The sequence below is a fragment of the Hypanus sabinus genome, unplaced genomic scaffold (genome assembly GCF_030144855.1).
Source record: "Hypanus sabinus isolate sHypSab1 unplaced genomic scaffold, sHypSab1.hap1 scaffold_288, whole genome shotgun sequence".
Classification (NCBI taxonomy): Eukaryota; Metazoa; Chordata; class Chondrichthyes; order Myliobatiformes; family Dasyatidae; genus Hypanus; species Hypanus sabinus.
Window position 1 is genome coordinate 55,867 of NW_026781025.1, and position 18,622 is coordinate 74,488.

The window sequence follows — 18,622 nt, forward strand, 5'->3', positions numbered from 1 at the left end:
CTCCGTTCCTGGTTGATATTTGCGAGCACTGCGACCTCCGTCTGGCTGACTGTTGATTTCACCGTCGATCGATTTGTGACTATTTGCTGTGAGAAGCTGAAAACAAAATATTGCACCGAGAGATCGGCGGCTGTGGCTATCGGGACAGTGAGTGTGCTGGCCTGTTTGGAGAGTGTCCCCTGGGGCTTTGCTTACGAGACTAGAGAAATCATTGATGGTATTCCCTGGTATTGTGCTTATACCGAGAACTACAAATCTTCTCCCTCATGGGCAGTATTTACGATGTTTCACCGCACTTTAACCCCTTGTGTCCCATTCTTTCTGATTTTGCTGTTCAATATTCTGACTGTCAGGCGCATTCTAGCGGCCAGTCGAGCCCACAGGGGGCTCCGGGGACAAAAGAATGGAGAGAATGACAAGGACCAGGAGATGTAGAACCGACGCAAATCCATCGTTTTGCTCTTCAGCTTGACCGGTAGTTTCATTATGTTGTGGGTTACACAGCTGGTATTTTATAGCTATCAACAAATTTCAATGAGTTTTGTTTACTCCGTCACGGATCCCCGTTACATCACAGAAATGACATCGGGAATGCTGCAGGTTCTCAGTTCCTGCACCAACACGTGTATTTATGCCCTGACTCAGAACAAATTCCGAGGGGAACTGAAGAATGCGGTGAAATACCCAATAAGTCGGATTTTGAAATTCATTAAACGTTAGAAACAAATGGTGTACGTTATGAGGTTTCAGCTACTACCATGTTCCCTATTCTGCACCCCAACCCCCCACTAACGGGTAAATGTAAAGAAGTTGATGAACAGTGCAACACAATAAACAGGAGAAAATCTGCAGTTGCTCCAAATACAAAATAACGTACAAATAATGAGGCGTCTCGACCCGAAACATCGACTGCCTTCTCTTCTCAACAGCTGCTGCGTTGTCTGATGAATTTCCCCAGCATTTTGTGTGTGTGGCTTAGAGTTTGCAACAAATGTTAACAGCCGATCCCGACGGTGTCACTGGCGCTAGAATCCCAGAGTACTTTCCTAAACCCAACAAACACCCCCCCCCCCGCAAACTTCCTATCCGATTAAATTGAAGTTTGTATAAAACCCGTTACCGCTGCTTCACGGTTCTATTGAAGCTGCCTGATCTGGAGATTATTTCCGTCTGTAACGAGCGCTCCTACTCCCGCCTCGGCGGTTCCTTCCTGCAGACACTCCTTATCCTCTTCCTGTACCTGCAGGCTCTTCTTCTCTCTCAACTTGAAGTGTCCGCCAGGAATAGAATTCAGAGCTTCAACTGGTTTATACATGTCGATACAGAGAGAGAGAGCGGAGAGAGAGAGAGAGAGAGAGAGAGAGAGAGAGAGAGAGAGAGAGAGAGAGAGAGAGAGAGAGAGAGAGAGAGAGAGAGAGAGAGAGAGAGAGAGAGTGAGAGAGAGAGAGAGAGAGAGAGAGAGAGAGAGAGAGAGAGAGCGAGCGAATTAAATTTATCTTGAATCGGTTCTTTGTTTCCTGGCTGCCTGTATAGAGACGGATTTCAAGGATGCATATCGAAAATATACATTGAAAATAAATGTACTTGGAACTTTTGAAATCTGATTCTGGTTTTTAATTAAAAGCCAATCATATCGCTTCCCACTATATACTGTTTTTGCAATTTATATGACCCCCAATTTTAACAGACGTATCTAACCTGCGTCTTCTGCAATACTCCCAGGAATTCCAACAGTGACGTACAGGCAAATGAATCACTGAAGGTGCACAAACAAGTGGACAGAATGAAGGCATCCAATGGGGTTCCTGTCTTTTGTAGCCCGGCACAAGAAGAGGAGTGTGAGGTTATGTGGCGTTCGGAGGAATGTATGCTTCATAAAGTAAAAAATCCGGAACACATAGCCTTTGTGGATTATGCAGGCAGGTGTTTAAGGACCATTTTCTTGAACACTTGATTCATCAAAATAGCTGGCAACAGATCAAATGCTTAATTGGAAGAGAGAGATTTTCAATGATCTGCTTTCACACGATGGGCTCTGACTCTGCGTTGGGAATCTGCAACAGAGAACTTCAACCGAACTGACCTGAAACATTCGAAAACATTGTAATAAATTTCTATTGATCGAGGGTAAAATAATGAAACATCATTTTACATGGGAAAGGGGTGAGGCATAGTGGATAATACTGGAGAGATTTCTGAAAGATTGGTCAACGGAAGGGATCAACCACTGTACAGCTTGGAAACAGGCCCATCGGTCAATCATATGTGTGCGCCCACTATCAGATCTATCTATACTAATTAATTCCTTGCTCATTGAAATGTCTGCAAATGCCTCAAGAGTTGTAGGGCCATAAGACACTACTGCATATAACCATGCACTTTATCCTACCTAGAAACCCCGAACTATTAATCTGTCAATTCCTATCAACTGGAGCCGATCCAGAGAGCGAGCGAGAGAGTGAGAGATCGTAAGGTAGAACTCAAGGTAGAGAAAACGAGTTTGGGAGCTAAAGTGAAAGAGCGAGAGAGAGAGAGCGAGAGAGAGAGAGAGAGAGATCATTAATCAAATTAATGAGATAGATGATCTGTGTATGGAATTGAGAGAGGCGTTTGACAAGAGTCCCCACAATAGCTCGATCCAGAAAGTCGGGAGGCATGGTGAGTATGGGGCTGGCAGTAGATGGGGCGTTTCCAAAAGATCTGTTCTGTAACCCTGCTTTCTCTGATATTTGTAAAAGACTTGAGAGAAGAAGTGGATATGTGGGTTGGCAACTCGCAGTTTGCGGCTCCACGTAGCATCGCGGTGAGAATCAGACGATTCCAGCTCGGGGCGATGGAAATCGGAGTTCATTCCTGTGTTTTTTTTTCCGGAAGGAATTTGTACATCCTTTCCATAATATTTGTGGGTATTCTCACAAGGTAAACGAAAAAAAACAGAAAACAACTTAGCGATTAGGCAGGTGTAAAATTGAGGTTATTGTGTTCCGTGGTTCATTATCCTTCGCTTCATCTCTAAATGAATCAATGACAACTATGTGATAGTGTGGACAACGTAGAATTTCATCACAATAAGTAGTTCATACACAATAAAATTTTAAACTGGATAACAGAGTACATATGGTAGATTTGGTCGCAGTGTGGAGGAACAGGAGAGTCGTGCTATGCAAGCCTATAGATCCCCCAACATTCCCAAATCCGTTTGCATCTCAAAATATATGCCCATCGTCAAATAAGAGTGCACCCCAAACCGTGTGTGTGTGTGTGTGTGTGTGTGTGTGTGTGTGTGTGTGTGTATGAACCCACTGAGAAACCCAAATGCATATTCGATTATCTCCGACGAAGAATCATTTCAAATTGTGACATAATGGCTGCCTAAAGAAGAAAAAATGAAATTCAAGGACAGATGTCGAAGTTCAAATTATGTTTATTGTTACTGTATCTATCAATGGAACAACTTTGAAATTCGCCACACCTTCGAATCCGCAGACACGCCAAATCAGTGAGAACACCTGAGATCCGTACGCACCACCAAATCCGTGTGCACTCTTATGTCACCGTATAACTTGAAACCCGTGGATACACCGACTTGGAAACTACATTATCCCAAAAACATTTCACGAAATGACAAAATATGCATACACCCCCAATATCTGCCCACTGTCCGCAAATCAAATTAGTATGCACCTCAAATCCAGCGACATCCCCGAATCTGTGTGCACCCCAAAACTTATTGAAACACATTCTAAGGAACAGGATATATAAGTCAATTGTAAAATGGTAAACTGGATTTGCAGATGACACCTGGATTTAGAGCGTGAGTGGACAGCGGAGCAGTTTATGAAAACTTTCAGCATCAGTGAAGCAGCTGTAAAAACGGCCTGAACATTTTGCTGTTGGAATACAATGTGACATTCCATCCAGATGGGATCTATTGTAATCTGTTGCACTTCGTCCGGATCTACCTGGGTAGACTTATAATAAATGGTAGGGAATTGAGGAAAGCGGGACAGCAGAGGGATCTAAGAATACCGCTCCATAATTCCTATGTGAGCTCATAGGATAGACCGACACCCCGAAATCCGTGTGCATCCTTAAACCCGCCGAGGCTCACAAATCTGTGCGCATCCCCGATCCAAGTGCACCAATATATTCAAACAAACCATGAAATATGTGCAAATGCATTTGACATACCTATCCTTAAATCCTTAACAAAGTTCCAAGTTCGATTTTAAAGTATCTATAAATGAAACAATCTTGTGATTCGTCGCACACCCCAATCCACCGACACACCCAGATCCGTGTGTACCCAAACTCATGTCAAGATCTCTGAGAACCCCCAAATCCGAGTGAGCCCCTACATGTACAATTGGACGGCTGTTCATCACAGAGCAACAAACATTTCAAACATTTCACGAGAGAGTTTCATCCACATTAAAAATAACAAGAACAAAGCTCGACGTTAAAGTGCAGTTTTATCCTAGTAACTGTAAATGAAACAAATTGAATTTTCGCATTAATCCAATTCCCTTGACATCCAAAAATCCACGCGCACTCCCAAATCCGTATGCACACCCGAATGGGTGCGCACTCCGAACCCGTCAACATCTCCTGTTTACAAATATGATTATCCGAGAGGACTAACAATTTTAAATAGTTCACAAAGTACCAACCTCCAACTTAAAAATCACAGTACTATCCGAGTTCAAAACAGAAAGTATATTTATTAATAAAGTACCTAACACTGAAACAACCTTGAGATTTGTCAGGACTTCAAATCCAAAGTTACCCCCAAATCCGGGAGCACCCTTAAATCCTGTACACAACCGAAACTGCTGAAACATGTTGATTTTCCCAAAGGAAGAGTCACTTTAACATGGCAGCATTCACCTTGAAGAAATCGCGAGAACATAGTACACAGTTTAAGGTACAGCTATTATTAAAGGCACTAGAAATGAAAAGACTTCGAAATTCGCCACAACCCGAAATCGACCGACAGCAACAAATTCATGTGCACCCATATGCGCCAAACTGTCCTCATCCCCAATCCTCAGGCTCCCCAAAATCCGTGTGAACCCCAAATCCATACGGCCGTCTAAACGCTGTGCAACCATATTGGCTGATACATCCCTAAACCAGTGCAACCTCTCAAACAGAAAGCACCACCAAATACGTATGTGGTCCCAAATCCACCCACACACCCATATAATCACTGTGCACACGTACTCGCCGAAACTCTCCTAAAGCTGTGCACACCACTAAATCTGTATTCACCCCCAAATCCAATAAAACACTCACATGCACATTACATTATTCTGGAGGAAGTAACATCTCCAACAGTTTCACAAAGTAGCTGGCTCAGATGTTAATAATACCTGGAACAAAGGCCAAGGTTCAAATTGCATTTTACTATCCGATTTCTATAAATGAGATTTGTCTCACCCTCACCCGAAATCAGTGTGCGTCCGCAACTCACTGGCAATGCCACATGCACATAAGAATATCCTTGAGCAGGAATAATTTCAACCAGTTCACAAAATCGTACTTAACCAATCAATAAGAATAAAGTATTAACTTGCAAGTGCATTTCTTAACAAAGTATCATTAAACATCCAGCGACAAACCAGATCCGTATGAACAACCAAGTTCGTGTTCGACCCCAAATCCGCAGCATCACTCGAATCTGTGTTCATGCATTAAACCGTGTGCACCCCCAGATACATGTGTTTCACAAGTCTGTGCACTTTCCAAGTGCGCAACGACAAATCAAAGCGTACTCCAAACGCGCTGATACCCCTTTAGGCGCAACAGAGTATGTCAGAGGAAGAATCATTTGAAACAGTTCACGGGATAACTGCCTCCAGCATGAATATCGTCGAAAGTAACTGTAGATGAAACAAACTTCAGATAAGCCACACTCCAAATCCGCAGACACCTCAGATCTCTGAGAATACGGAAATCAGTAAAGACCAGAACATCTCGAAATCAGTATATTGACGGTTTTCACTGAATCTGGTCGCATCTCAAATCAGTTGCCACCCATATATGCCGAAGCAGACATAAATCTGCGCAATCCCGATGTCGGTGACACCCCAGATGCATAATGGATTATTCCAGACCAGCAATCTTTTCAAACAATTTTGCAATGACCGACTTGAGGTTAGAAAACATCCTTTTTAGAGATCGGCGTGTCAACCCAAATCCGTGTGCATTCTAACTAAAATCACTAAAATCGGTCTGTACCCCCAAATCTGCTGACAACGCCCAACGCTTAATAGATTGCAAACGCAAAATGGCGGTCTTACCAGTAAAAACCAATACGGACGTCACCAAATCGATATGGACCAAGAAAAACTCACATATTCGCAAACTACCCTAAATCTGCTATTCACAAGGAGGTGCGCACCCCTGTATCAGAACACACCCCTACATTAGTGCACAATACCAAATCAGTTTGCAACCCTTTATTAGAGAACGCTCCTAAATCCATGCACAACCCCAGATCCTTATCAAGACCGTGCGCAACCCATATGCGACGACAAAAACTAACGTTGTGCAATCGCCAATTCAGAGCGCACCCTGAACCGGCGGACTCCGCCACATGTACATCAGTCTTTCCCGGCGCAACTATCATTAAAAACAATTGAGAAAATGGCAGCCTCAACATTAATTAATCACACAAACTCACCATCCGTCAACTCACGCATCTCCAAATAAGCCCTTGATCGAAAAAGGCAACCCAAATCAGCGCACACCATGTGCATCCTTGAATTGGTGCACATCAAGAAATCACGGCGCACACTGTGCGCACCCCACTTTCATTGTTGGTGCTCGTTGTACACAGATTTTGTCATTTGTGAAAGTTTGAGATAATCTAATTTGCATGTATGTGCTGTCCACGCTTTCGAAGTTCTCTAAAGATATGGGGATGCATTTGCATTTGGAGATGCAGATGGATATCTCACGTATTTGGTGTGACTGCGGGTTTGGAGGTGTGCCGAATCCCAAAGTTATTTCATTTAGATCTTGAGAATAATAAATTTAATTTCAAATTTGTCGTGAACTATTTTAAACGATTCCTGGGATAATCTAATGTGCAAGTGGGTTTCTCTGCGGGTTTGATACTCGCATGGATTTTAGGGTGCGCTCCTTTTGAAATGGTGCACCTATTTGAGGTGTACATGGATTTGGGAATGCATACAAGTGGATTTTGGGTGAGATAGATTTGGGCGTCTCGGCGGATCTGAAGTTGCACGTATTTTGACCTGTGTGCCAATTCTAATGTGGAGGCATCCATTTTCTGAATTATTGAAAGGATAAGTGCATTAAGCAAAGCTGTTTTTGGGTGCGCACTGAATTGGAGAGTCGGAGAATAAGGGGTGCACACCTTTATGGTGTGATCGTGTATCTGGGGATGCGCACGGATTTAAAGTTAGGGAGAACACTTATTTCAGGAGTGCGTAGATTTAGGGGAGGGTGGCAAATATGCACACTGATTTGGGGATACGAACAGTCAATTACGTCTGTAGTCAATTAGGGAGGCATAATTAGGTTTTGTGATGTTTGCATATTCCGGGGGCTCTTTGTAATCGCATTTTGGAGTCCGTGCGAATTTCAAATGTCTACAAAGCCAATTTCCAAAAAGTTGGACATAAGTTCTGCTTTGGAATAATCTATTATGTATGTGGTGTGTCAGCGTGTTTGGAGTGCGGACTGATTTGCTGATGTGCACAGGTTTTATGGATTCATGGTGGGCAATTTTAATCTATCAATGCAAAACCTATGCTAAAGTAAATTCCGATAATCCGGATCGCTGGGTAACTGTACGGACTAGTTGTATTATCAAATTCACATCAAATTCAAGTTAAATTCACCTTTAAAGATACTGCGCTGTGCTTTTTTAGAAATTGCTGCAAGTTTGAAGGGATGCGAGAAGAGAACCGCCGGTGAGATTTAGGGAAGAAGCGTAGACATCACTCGAAATTTAGTCTCCATCATGACCGTGCACACATATTTGGGGATAAACAGAGATTTAGGTGTATTGGCGGATTAAGATTTGCACCCGAATGTGCTGAGTGCGGATTATTAATGTCGACGCTGCCAATTTCTCAACTGTTTCAAATGTATCTTGCTCGGAAAAATCTCATGGGCAAGTGGGTGTGTCAGCGGGTTTAGGGTGCACGCTCTATTGGTGATTGAGCAGAAATTAGGCGTGTCAGCGAAAATGGGTTGCAGAGTGTGTGCGTATTTGAGGATAGCATATGTAACGGTGTGTCAGCGAATATACAGTCGCCACGTTTCTGTGGGTGGATCTGGGAGTTCATGAGGATTTCCGGTGATCTGTGCGTGTTGGTGGATTTGGTGATGTACTCACGACCTTTGGGTTGCGTGCGGCTTTTACTGTCAAGGCAGCCATTCGGTGTTTGAAACGATTCTTCGTCTGGGTCATCAAATATACGGATTAGGGTGCGCATACATTGTGGGGTGCGATTTTTCTTGGGGATGTGCGCAGATTTTGGGTTTCACACGGATTTTAGAGATACGTGCCTGCTGCTGAGGATGAGGGTGCACAGGAATTGGAGATGACGATCAAATCCGGATGTGTCTACTGATCTACAAACTGGTTTGTGGCACGTGAGTATCTTTAATGCCGAGGCAACCCTATTCTGAATAGTTTGAAATGATTCCAGCTCTGAGATAATCCATTATGCATTCCGGGAGTGCCAGCGTGTTTGGGGTATGGGCTGATTTGCAGATTGCGCGGATTTCGGACAGTACCGGCAAATATGGGTAGCACACTGATTTATGGGTTTGGACGTGCCAACATGGGGATGTTTACGAATTCAGGGTACTCACAGATTTTTGCTGTCTGTGGATTTGGGGTTTTTGCGTATTAGAATTTTGTTTCATTTCCAGATACTTTCATAATAATTCCTTTATACATTTGGGGAGTGTCAACGTGAATGGGGTGCGCGCCGATTTGGGATTTGCGCAGAATTAGGACAGTGTCAGCATATTTGGTTGAGCATCTGAACAGTTTTATTCATCTGACCGCCATTATAGAGGTATACACAGTCGTTGGGATGCTCGTTATGGGTGTTTAGGCCAGTATTCAGATGTTCACGGATTTCTGGGTTCTCGGAGATCTGTGGCGTCTGCGGAATGAGACCTATCTGCAGGTTGTTTCATTTACCGATATTTTCAAAACGAATGTTCATTGAACTTTCGACGGTATTCGAGTTATTTTATGGCGGATGGTAGCCATTTTGTGAAACGCTTAAAATAAGTCTTGCTCGGAGATAATCTGCTGTGCCTCTGGGGGTGTCAGTGGGTAGGTGTTGCACCTCGATTTTTGTGTGCGCCCTTCTGATGTTCGCATATTTCTCTGTACACGCTTTTAGTGGTGCACACGGATTTAGGATGCGCGCAGTTTTAAGGGTGTGCTCTGGAATATGGGGGCATAAGCAGAATAGTAGATAAGCACAGATTCGGGTATCTCGGCATATTTAGGGTTATACACGAATTTCGGTGTGCATGCAGATTCGAGGTGTCTGTGTATTTCAGACATATTTGCGGTAGCTGCAGATTTGGAGGTATGACAGAGCTCGAGGCTGTTTCATTGAAGAAGCTATTTTGTGAGCACTCCGAAATGATTCTTGATCAAGAATAACCTAATGTCAATGGGGAAGTGTTTGAGGAGGCGAATGTGTGGTTTCATGTCGATTCAGGGGAGCACATGCTTTCAGCTGTCTGTGGATGCGGTGTTCACGCTGATGTGGGGCTTGCTTCCGGGTTTGGAGGTGCGCACAGACTTGGGGGATAATCACGAAATTGGTGCACACGAAAGTGGGGATGCGCATACACTTAAGAAAGTGTCGGCCAATTTGGGCTGCACCGTAATTTAGAAATGTGCAACGATTTAGGGATAAGTATCCCAAATCTGGGGTGCACGCAGGTTTGGGAATGTGCAGATTTCAGGTTGTTGTGTCGAATACTTTTATGCGCTTAGACTGGGGTTGCGTCCAGATTAGTGTCCGTCAGCAGTGCTGTCTGGTATGGCAGGCGCCAGGGTGGTTGAAACGACGCAGGATCGAGAGAAACTGAAGTGGGTTGTAAGCATAGTTAATTCCATCTTGGATACTACCGTACATAATAACTAGGACATCTTCAAGGATCGGTGGCTCAGAAAAACAGCATCCGTTATTAAAGACCTCCCGAGCCCTGTGCATGCCGTTTTCCCACTGTTACAATCAGGTAGGAGGTATAGAAGCCTGAAGCGACATCCTCCGAGATTCAGGAACAGCTTCTTCACTTCTGACATCCGACTCCGACATGGACAGATTCTGATTCTGATTCAATGGAAATTTTGCTTTGCAATCCAGAACTCCAGCATGTTTTCTATTATTTCCAAACCCGCGTGTGTCCACATTTTACTCCGAGTCATTGAGATACACTCAGTATGGCCAACTTATAAGGCACCCGACGTCGCCGATGAAGTGACAACTGAGTATATTATACGTTCATTGTTCTTCTGTTCCACCACACCCTCTTTAAGTTTAGGTGTGTTATATATTCAGAGATGCTCTCCTTCCCAACTCTATTGCAACACATCGTTATTTCAGTTAACATTTCCTTGCTGTCCACTTCAATCAGTCTGGCCATTCGCTTTTGATCTCTCTCATCAATAAGAGATTTTTGCCTACAAAACTGCCACTCTCTGGGTTTTTGCTTGTAGGTTTTTCGTACCTGGAAAGTGTTTTGAGTGAAACTCCCAGGAATCAGCTGTTCCTGAGATCTTCAAGCCACTTAAAATCAACGTCACTTAAACTACTTTATTTCCACATGCACAAGGAAACTACAACCTCGCCACGTCTCCAGCCTTTATGCATTCTGTCGTGACTACGGCTTTGACTGGATTGATATCTGCACTGCGTGCGCCAGGGCAAACTCTGGAGATTTTGTGTTCTGTATTTTAAGATATCAAACACCATATCATTATTAATTCACTCTGGATTGGTACTGTATGAATCTTGATTTATTTCCCGATCGTTAAAATACAAGAAAAAAATATTCACACTGAAGACTGTGCCCACCCGCGATGGCCCCATGCATAAAAGATCACATAGATGTTTGATTACATAGAGGGCTTGTCTCCTCTCAACTAAACATTTCAAAATACACTTATGATTTACCTTTAATAGTCAAAGGTAAAGATCTCATCATCCATTATGCAAATCATATTTCTATCTTGAGAAGGCAGACACATCTCCCTTCAGTTTTCGTCTTCAGTGTTTCCCATCATCCCAACTGTCTGTAACAGACCTTCGGATATCCATGTTTTTTTTTTCCAGGCTTCAAACTCGATAACTCGTGCCATCCAATGTTCCATACTCCTGCCTGGTTGCTGTCAGTTCGCAAGAGACAGAATTTGTTGAAAGCAGTTTATTCTGAATGGCACGCGTTTTTCACGTACTTTGACAATTTAAAGCCGACTTCCAACTAACGTTTATCGCGTGGTCCTTGAGTATCTAAACTGATTTGTCTCGGGCTGCCGATGTTCTGTTGGAATTCCGATGTATAACATTTTTGTTTCTGTTCCAACATTGCAATCTATCGCTCCTCCGCAATTGTGTTTGCTGTTGTTGGCCTGTCAGTGCATAGGTGACAAACAGATTGGTTATCTAACCTCTAGGCGCAATTAGTTTAATGTTGCTGACACCCTCCATTTCTGATTCGTGGATTCACGATTACCTGTGATTTATTCGGTTTTCCTGCTTCCCAAGGCTTGGAAAATATGAAATATTTACAATACTGCAATGCATTCCCTTTTTACTTACCTTAGAGGCAAACACCTCCCAGATTTTCACAATCTCGATTTACAATCATTTCCACATTTTATATTTAAAAAAATCAGCGTGTCTACCTCCGCCATATTTAGAGTATTTTCCGCGGAATCCACAGCAGTGTATCTCAATCACTACAGTAAAACTAGCCGTGCGTCCCCCTTTCCAATGTCTCGAGATTAAAATTAGATTGGATACTCTGTACAATTTACAAATTTTGGCACAGCCTGAGGGCTTATTCCACGCCAGCTGGGAATCGGAGTTTAGTCAACTGCAATAGTTTACAGATGTCTCTGTCCCGGTACCAGGATAGAGTAAGACTACTAGTACCAGTCCTACTCACATTGATACTTCTAAAACACATTACACAACAAAGAACAAGGGACAGTTGGCATTGCAATCGTTGCGTCATCAGTTGTTGTCGACTCTACAATGGGTAAAGTGCACTCAGTCGGAATATTCCAACGCTTATTTGATACTTCCTTAAATTCAGCTCTTGCCCGTCCTGCTTAGTCCTACGAGATCTCGTGGTTTCATTTGTTTTTCTCTCTCTCGTTGTCTCTGACTTGGCTGGGGCAATTACAATAACTGCTTTGCATAACTGTCACCTTCTGATTCTGAATACGAGGTGAACTATCCTAAGCTTCCAGATGAAACCTGTGGGAGCTTGCTCAAACCACTAGAATGTTCCTTCCTTCTCATCATCCTCAATTTCTTTAAAAATACCTGAACTTCATCATCTCCATCCAGAGCATCAGTTGCTTTTGGACCACAGTTACGAGAAGACATTAACGTACTCTGAAGTGTTTCAGTTTTACCTATTATGAGCAATCTGGATTGGATAGGCTGACGGACTGGCTCTGTAAATGACACCATATGGTCCTACAGATTTCGAAGATATTGACAGACATGGCTTAAGTCCTGAGATCAGAACCTTATTTTTGTACCTTTTTCAAACTCTTACGTCCTTTTCGCACGATGAACACACTTAGTTCTGCAGTTTTCTCGGTCTGATGCTATGGGCGGCGATACACATAAGATTCTTTAACAGTACGAATGAATTCCTGTACGCTTCCTCTTTTACAATAGCATCATTCTCAGGCTCTAATAAATACGGCCAATCAGGAAATCTAACGCTCCCATTTCACTCACGGTAATCAACCTAAAAATGATCAATCTCGTAGAAGGGATTTTGTTGGTCCGCTTTAGCAGAAGGATTTAAGGTGAGACAGTAGCCAGTGTGATCCACTGCTGTTCAGCCACTTTAACTAGCATTTCTTCAATGTTCCGTTCATGTTTTCAACCATTCCCCTGCTTTGGGGTTCAGAAGGAATGCAGAACCAGTGCTTCATACTTTACAAAAACTTTGCAGTCAGGTGCAGACGATGATCTGAAAATTGACCAATTTTGAAATTCTAAAGGTTATAACGTCTCTCTTGCAAATTGTTGGCTGCAACTGTAGCGATGTTATTCTCAGTGCCAAAAAAACTCTGAATACTCGGTGGAAGTATGCTCTATCAATAGGAAATATTCCAGTACAGTAGGGGATGGAAACAAACGTTCATGCACAGTCGATCTACAAGTTGAAACATTTTCCTTCCACAGGGCACCTACGTTTTCAAACTGAGTTTTGCAGCCGATTTATCACACTTGGCACAGAGCAAACAATTCATCTGCTCGCAATCAGGGGCACCAAGACAGATTAATCACCTGTTCCCTCGTTCTTTCTCATTTTTGATGCACAAAATTACGAATATATCATATGTTTCATTCCACCATCTGGAACCACACAATGACAATTATTAATTACAATCCCTTTCTGTATCTGTATTCCCGAACATTTCCCATATTCCTCATAATTCGTCCCTCTCTCCGCCTTTGTGAATTCCTGACTCTGCTGTTTAACTTGATAAAGCCCATTAGTACAAATTATCTTGGTTTCTCTGACATCGCTGTGGATTCCATTTGTCACACCAACCAAACCCCAACCCCTCACCCCACACTTTGATCTTATTCAGGCCAACTCATCCATCTTCCTTTTCTCACCCAGGGTTGTTATTGCTTTTTTTCTGTGAGCGCTCACTTTCTTTTTACTCCAGATGTGTTTCAAATACATACCGCCTGCAGGGGGTGCTGTTGGTAAAGTTTTACCCTCGGCTAAAACGTAAGATCTGGCTTCCCATAATGGGAATTATTCAGCCAAACCATCACAGACACACAAACTGTGTGTAATACCGTCCCTGAAGGATTTTCGTCTGGGTTGCTGGCAATAAAAGCCGTTAAAGCACGTTCTGGCACTTGGGCACACATTACTTAGGCAGATTGCTCGTAACACTTTCTATCTGTAGTCATACCCCATCCAGATCTATATAACAGATCCTACAAACCACTCTTCGTCCTGAACTAATCGCTATCCGTCAATAAATATCCAAAAATACGAACTTTGCATTCACATGACCCCATTGCCCTCTCTTGATTTTAATTTAAGATGAGAATGAATGGTCCTTTCCTTTGTTGAACTACTGCCGCCAGAGACTCATGAGTTTCATCCCGATAAGTTCAATTCTCAACGAGCGTGATAGCACTGTTAACTCTTTCAACTACGACGTTACAGCACTGTAATAAGAATTTCAAACTGACTTGTGGAGTTTGACTGAGAGTTGCCTCTTTCTTACTATCATCCAGATGAAATGGAGTGTGCTCAGGTAAATAATCTTTGGATTATATCTGGTGGCAGGCCGGCGTTCCTTTCAAAGAACGATTTACTTGTTTCAGTGTTTAACCAAGTGTGGTTTATTGTAATGTAAGAAAATTCTCTGCAACAGTTCTGTTGAGGCCTGTACACGTCTTGCATAACTTGGGAAGACCATATTCTATTGTTTCTGCTGTCCGGCGATTGAAGCCGTGCCTACTCAGTCCTTCTTGAAATGACTGAGCCAACGTGCTAGCAAGGAATCTGCTGAAACTAAGCTGACCCTGTCCATTTGCAGCGTATTATGAGACTGCGGATGTGAGCTCAACATATCCAGATTTCCTTTCATAGAGATGTTCATCTCGTTTAATGAAATATCCAACAGTCGTTAGCTCGCATTTCATCTTTGTGAATGCATGCTGCATCTACATGTTAACCGAATAATACATGCCAATTGCCTACTTGTACTAAAATAATCACTGAATTTGCGACTTTCCGGAATATCTGACCACATTCAGACACTCTCATGTCGATTCCAGCTTAATATTGCAGACTAAATGAAATTGGATTTAATTTCACGCTCTGCTGCAATGTTGACTCTCACCGAAATCACTAATATAAATTTGAAAGTTGGAATGGAGGCGCTGGACCAGATGATGCTAACCGCTGTTGAACTATCGTCAACTGATCGAGATTTGGCAATTCTCTGCGCAAGGTTTGAATAATTCCATAGTTGTACTTTATTATCTCTATATAAAGATAACCGGAACTATGGTTAACATATGGTAACAAATAAAATTCAGAATTTTATTGTTCCTATTGTACCAATACTGACTCCGAATACCTTTACAAACTCCAGACGCTGAAATAGCGGACCGTCCGTTGGCTGAACGATTCTTTCTTTTGACTACAGGTGGCGGAATGTGCCCCCTTGTTAGTTTATTTCCATTTGACAGCATAAATGGGTGAGTCACGAGTGAAATCCAAGCTCCTTCTTGACGCTTCCCCACAATACAGTGGGCATGTTCGGTTTTAACTATGGTTACAAAATATAAAGAACTGATCCAACATTAAGTGGTCCCGACATATTCTTATAATATACACGGTGGAGTTCGTTCAGGTAAATTCCCTAATGTGACAACATGTGTGGTTGTATCTGTCTAGTACATGCACTGTCCACCTGACATCTAGGTCGTTGAGTATACGAATCTTGGACCTCCAGAAAGTGACCACAGATGGCTGATTGATAAGTCAGTGGCCTAAGATTCACAGGGATCAGTTATACAGCTCTTTTTACATGCACATGCAGCTCAACATTTGTGTGATTATGCAAAAAGGTTGAAGTTAATAACTCATGTCCCGCTAACTTAGGCCACGAACTTATCAATCTCCCCGATTAGTTAATAACTGATGAGTTCTTAACTTCAAACTTTCTGCATAATCACTCAAAGAGCTGCACTACATGTGCATGTAACGAAAGCCATTTAAATAATCTCCTTCTAACTTCGGCCACGAACTTAGCAATCACCCCTCGTGTTATGAACTTTTTCAATAATTCAGTTCGTCGTATCCCCAAGGTATCTGAATTATGGAGCATTTCCGAAAGTGCAGGCACTTGTTGCTGATCTAACTTTAAGCTCCTCCCATATCGTCATAACCTCAATTTACAAATTATTTCAACCTTAGAACGGTTGCTGAGGACAAATAATTGGCGTTTTTAAGCGAAGGGTGATAGGAGTGTAATTCACAGGGCCATCGAAGTTTATATGGAGAACAGCATGTGTACTGGTCACGTTGCCTCACTAATGTTCTAGATACAATTGGAAAAGTTCTGATGAGCAAATTTGCATAAAATTGTTGCACACAACGGTTAGTCACTGAAACGCTGACAAATTGCATTTTTAATCCGCTGTCATTCCCCTTTCCATCCACCGTATCGTGGACTCGGGAATATCTGCTGTAAATCGAGTTGCTTCCCCACTTGAGATTCCCTTGAAAATGAAATGTGTTCCAAACTTCCAGTGATCGCTGACTGTCATCTACACCCAAGGGCGTTACGGAACATTAACCAGGTCCCTCTGCTTTTAAGACTTCGGACGTGTGCACCATATTACCAAAGGGAATTTTCGCATTTCGGTTCCAAACGGTACTATTTCCCTCTGAAAAGCTGTCGGGATGTTCTCAGAGCCCAGCGTTCATTTGTCATGTTTTCACTTTGCGGCTCTCCATCATAACATGTCCACGTTCTGTCATTGTAAACATTTATCTTAACCCTTCCTCTTCTGCCTATGTTTGCGTTCCCCTGCTCAGTTTCCACCTACGTGAGCAGTCTTCCGATATAAAAAATAAGGTTATTGTGAGCTCTCATACTGCATTTCTCCCTGATCATGTTGACCCCGTCGGTCGGAATACAAACTTAGTACTTTTGTAAACGCCTTTCCAACTTCGGTATGGTGCCAGAGTTCCCGCTGAAGGAAAATAAGAATTGTCTCTGCGAATGTAATCACGAGTTCCCTATTCGGGATATGGCTATCCTCCTCCTCACTGTGTTCGTAAAATGCATTTTCCGATTGGGATCCAAAAATTATAAAATACAAAGATCCTGAAAGTATATTTTCACGCCGGCTGCATTTGACGGTGATCGAAACCTAAGTATCCTAGACCACTGGAAGTCCTTGAAATACCGATCGTGACGTATAATGCTGGTGGCAAATCCACGCCACTGTTGACGAAAAAAGTAATGAACAGCATTCGAATATTTGCTAAATGTGTACAGTGAAAGAGACGGAGAGACTCGTCGTATAACTTGAAGCTAATATTCCCTTCCTCAAGGGAAACAGGAAGAGAGGTGCAGTAACTGGGATTTGGGCTGCTACTCCATTTGCAAATCGCGGTGCCCCGGGTGACGATCAGTGGCGGGAAGCTGCTCTTCATCTAAAACTGGTGGCTGTCAAGGACACTCAGTTCACGGCAGTTGAGAAGCCACAGATTTCATCGCTGATACTCCATTCAGATCTGTTTGCCTCATCACGAACGGAGTTTCAGAGTCATTAGCACTCGTTACTTGTGTTCGTCACTCTCTGGTTCTTAACTGATATTCGGTCCAAACAGATTGTATTGAGTTCACAGTCACTTGCAAGACGGTTCAATTTTTATTGAGTAATAGTTGCCACGATTAAATTATTCCCTCATGTGCACTCATTTCTAACATTGTCACACACAGAAAAGAGTCTAAGTTATATGTTTGCTTTGAGATAATCCTTCGTTGTGCGCTACAGTGACCATTTCAGTTTTCGCAGCGAACACGGTGACCATATTCATCCTGTCTCGGGGAAGTTGCGGCCTCTCCAGAGGTGTCACTTGCTACCTGGTTGCCATGGCAGTGGTGGACTTTCTGGTTCTTATTCTGGACAAGCTGCCGAGCAAGATTCCTCTTACGTACATGACATTCCAAGTTCTCCTCCAATCAGTGGTGTAATACCCACGCTATTCGGCTTCACAACGTCACGGACCGTTCGGTCTCGTTCACCGTCACGTTCACCTGTGATTGGGTTATCGACATTTGTTGTCAGAAGATGAAAACAAAATATTGTAGGGTAAAAACTGCGGGTGGAGATTTGGGGAGTGTGAATGTGATCGGATGCTTAAGAATATTTAGTGGAATTTTTGGCTCTTAGAAAAATATACATGGATCTTTGACCTATTCGTTTCCAGGGAGAGATCTTATTATTTGCGTTTATTTGTGGCGATTAATGTTATACTATTTTATTACTTCCCCACAACTGTACTCCCATTTCTTCTGGTTCTGTTGACGAACGGCTTCACTGTCAGACACGTCTTAGTCATAGCAGACTAGCAGGAGATTCAGGATACCCGGAAACGGGCGGAGAGCCTGACACTCGGAGATAGAGAAACGCAGGAAATCCCTCGTTTTACTGCTGATCATCTCAGGCAATTTCATCCTGCTGTGGGCGCTGCGCGTTTTCTGTGTTCTCTGCGTGGAATTGGCTGTATCTTTTTACGGCGTCTGATTCGCTGCGAGAGCTGGGCGTCATTCTACAGCTTCAGATCTGTTGTACAAACACGGTTC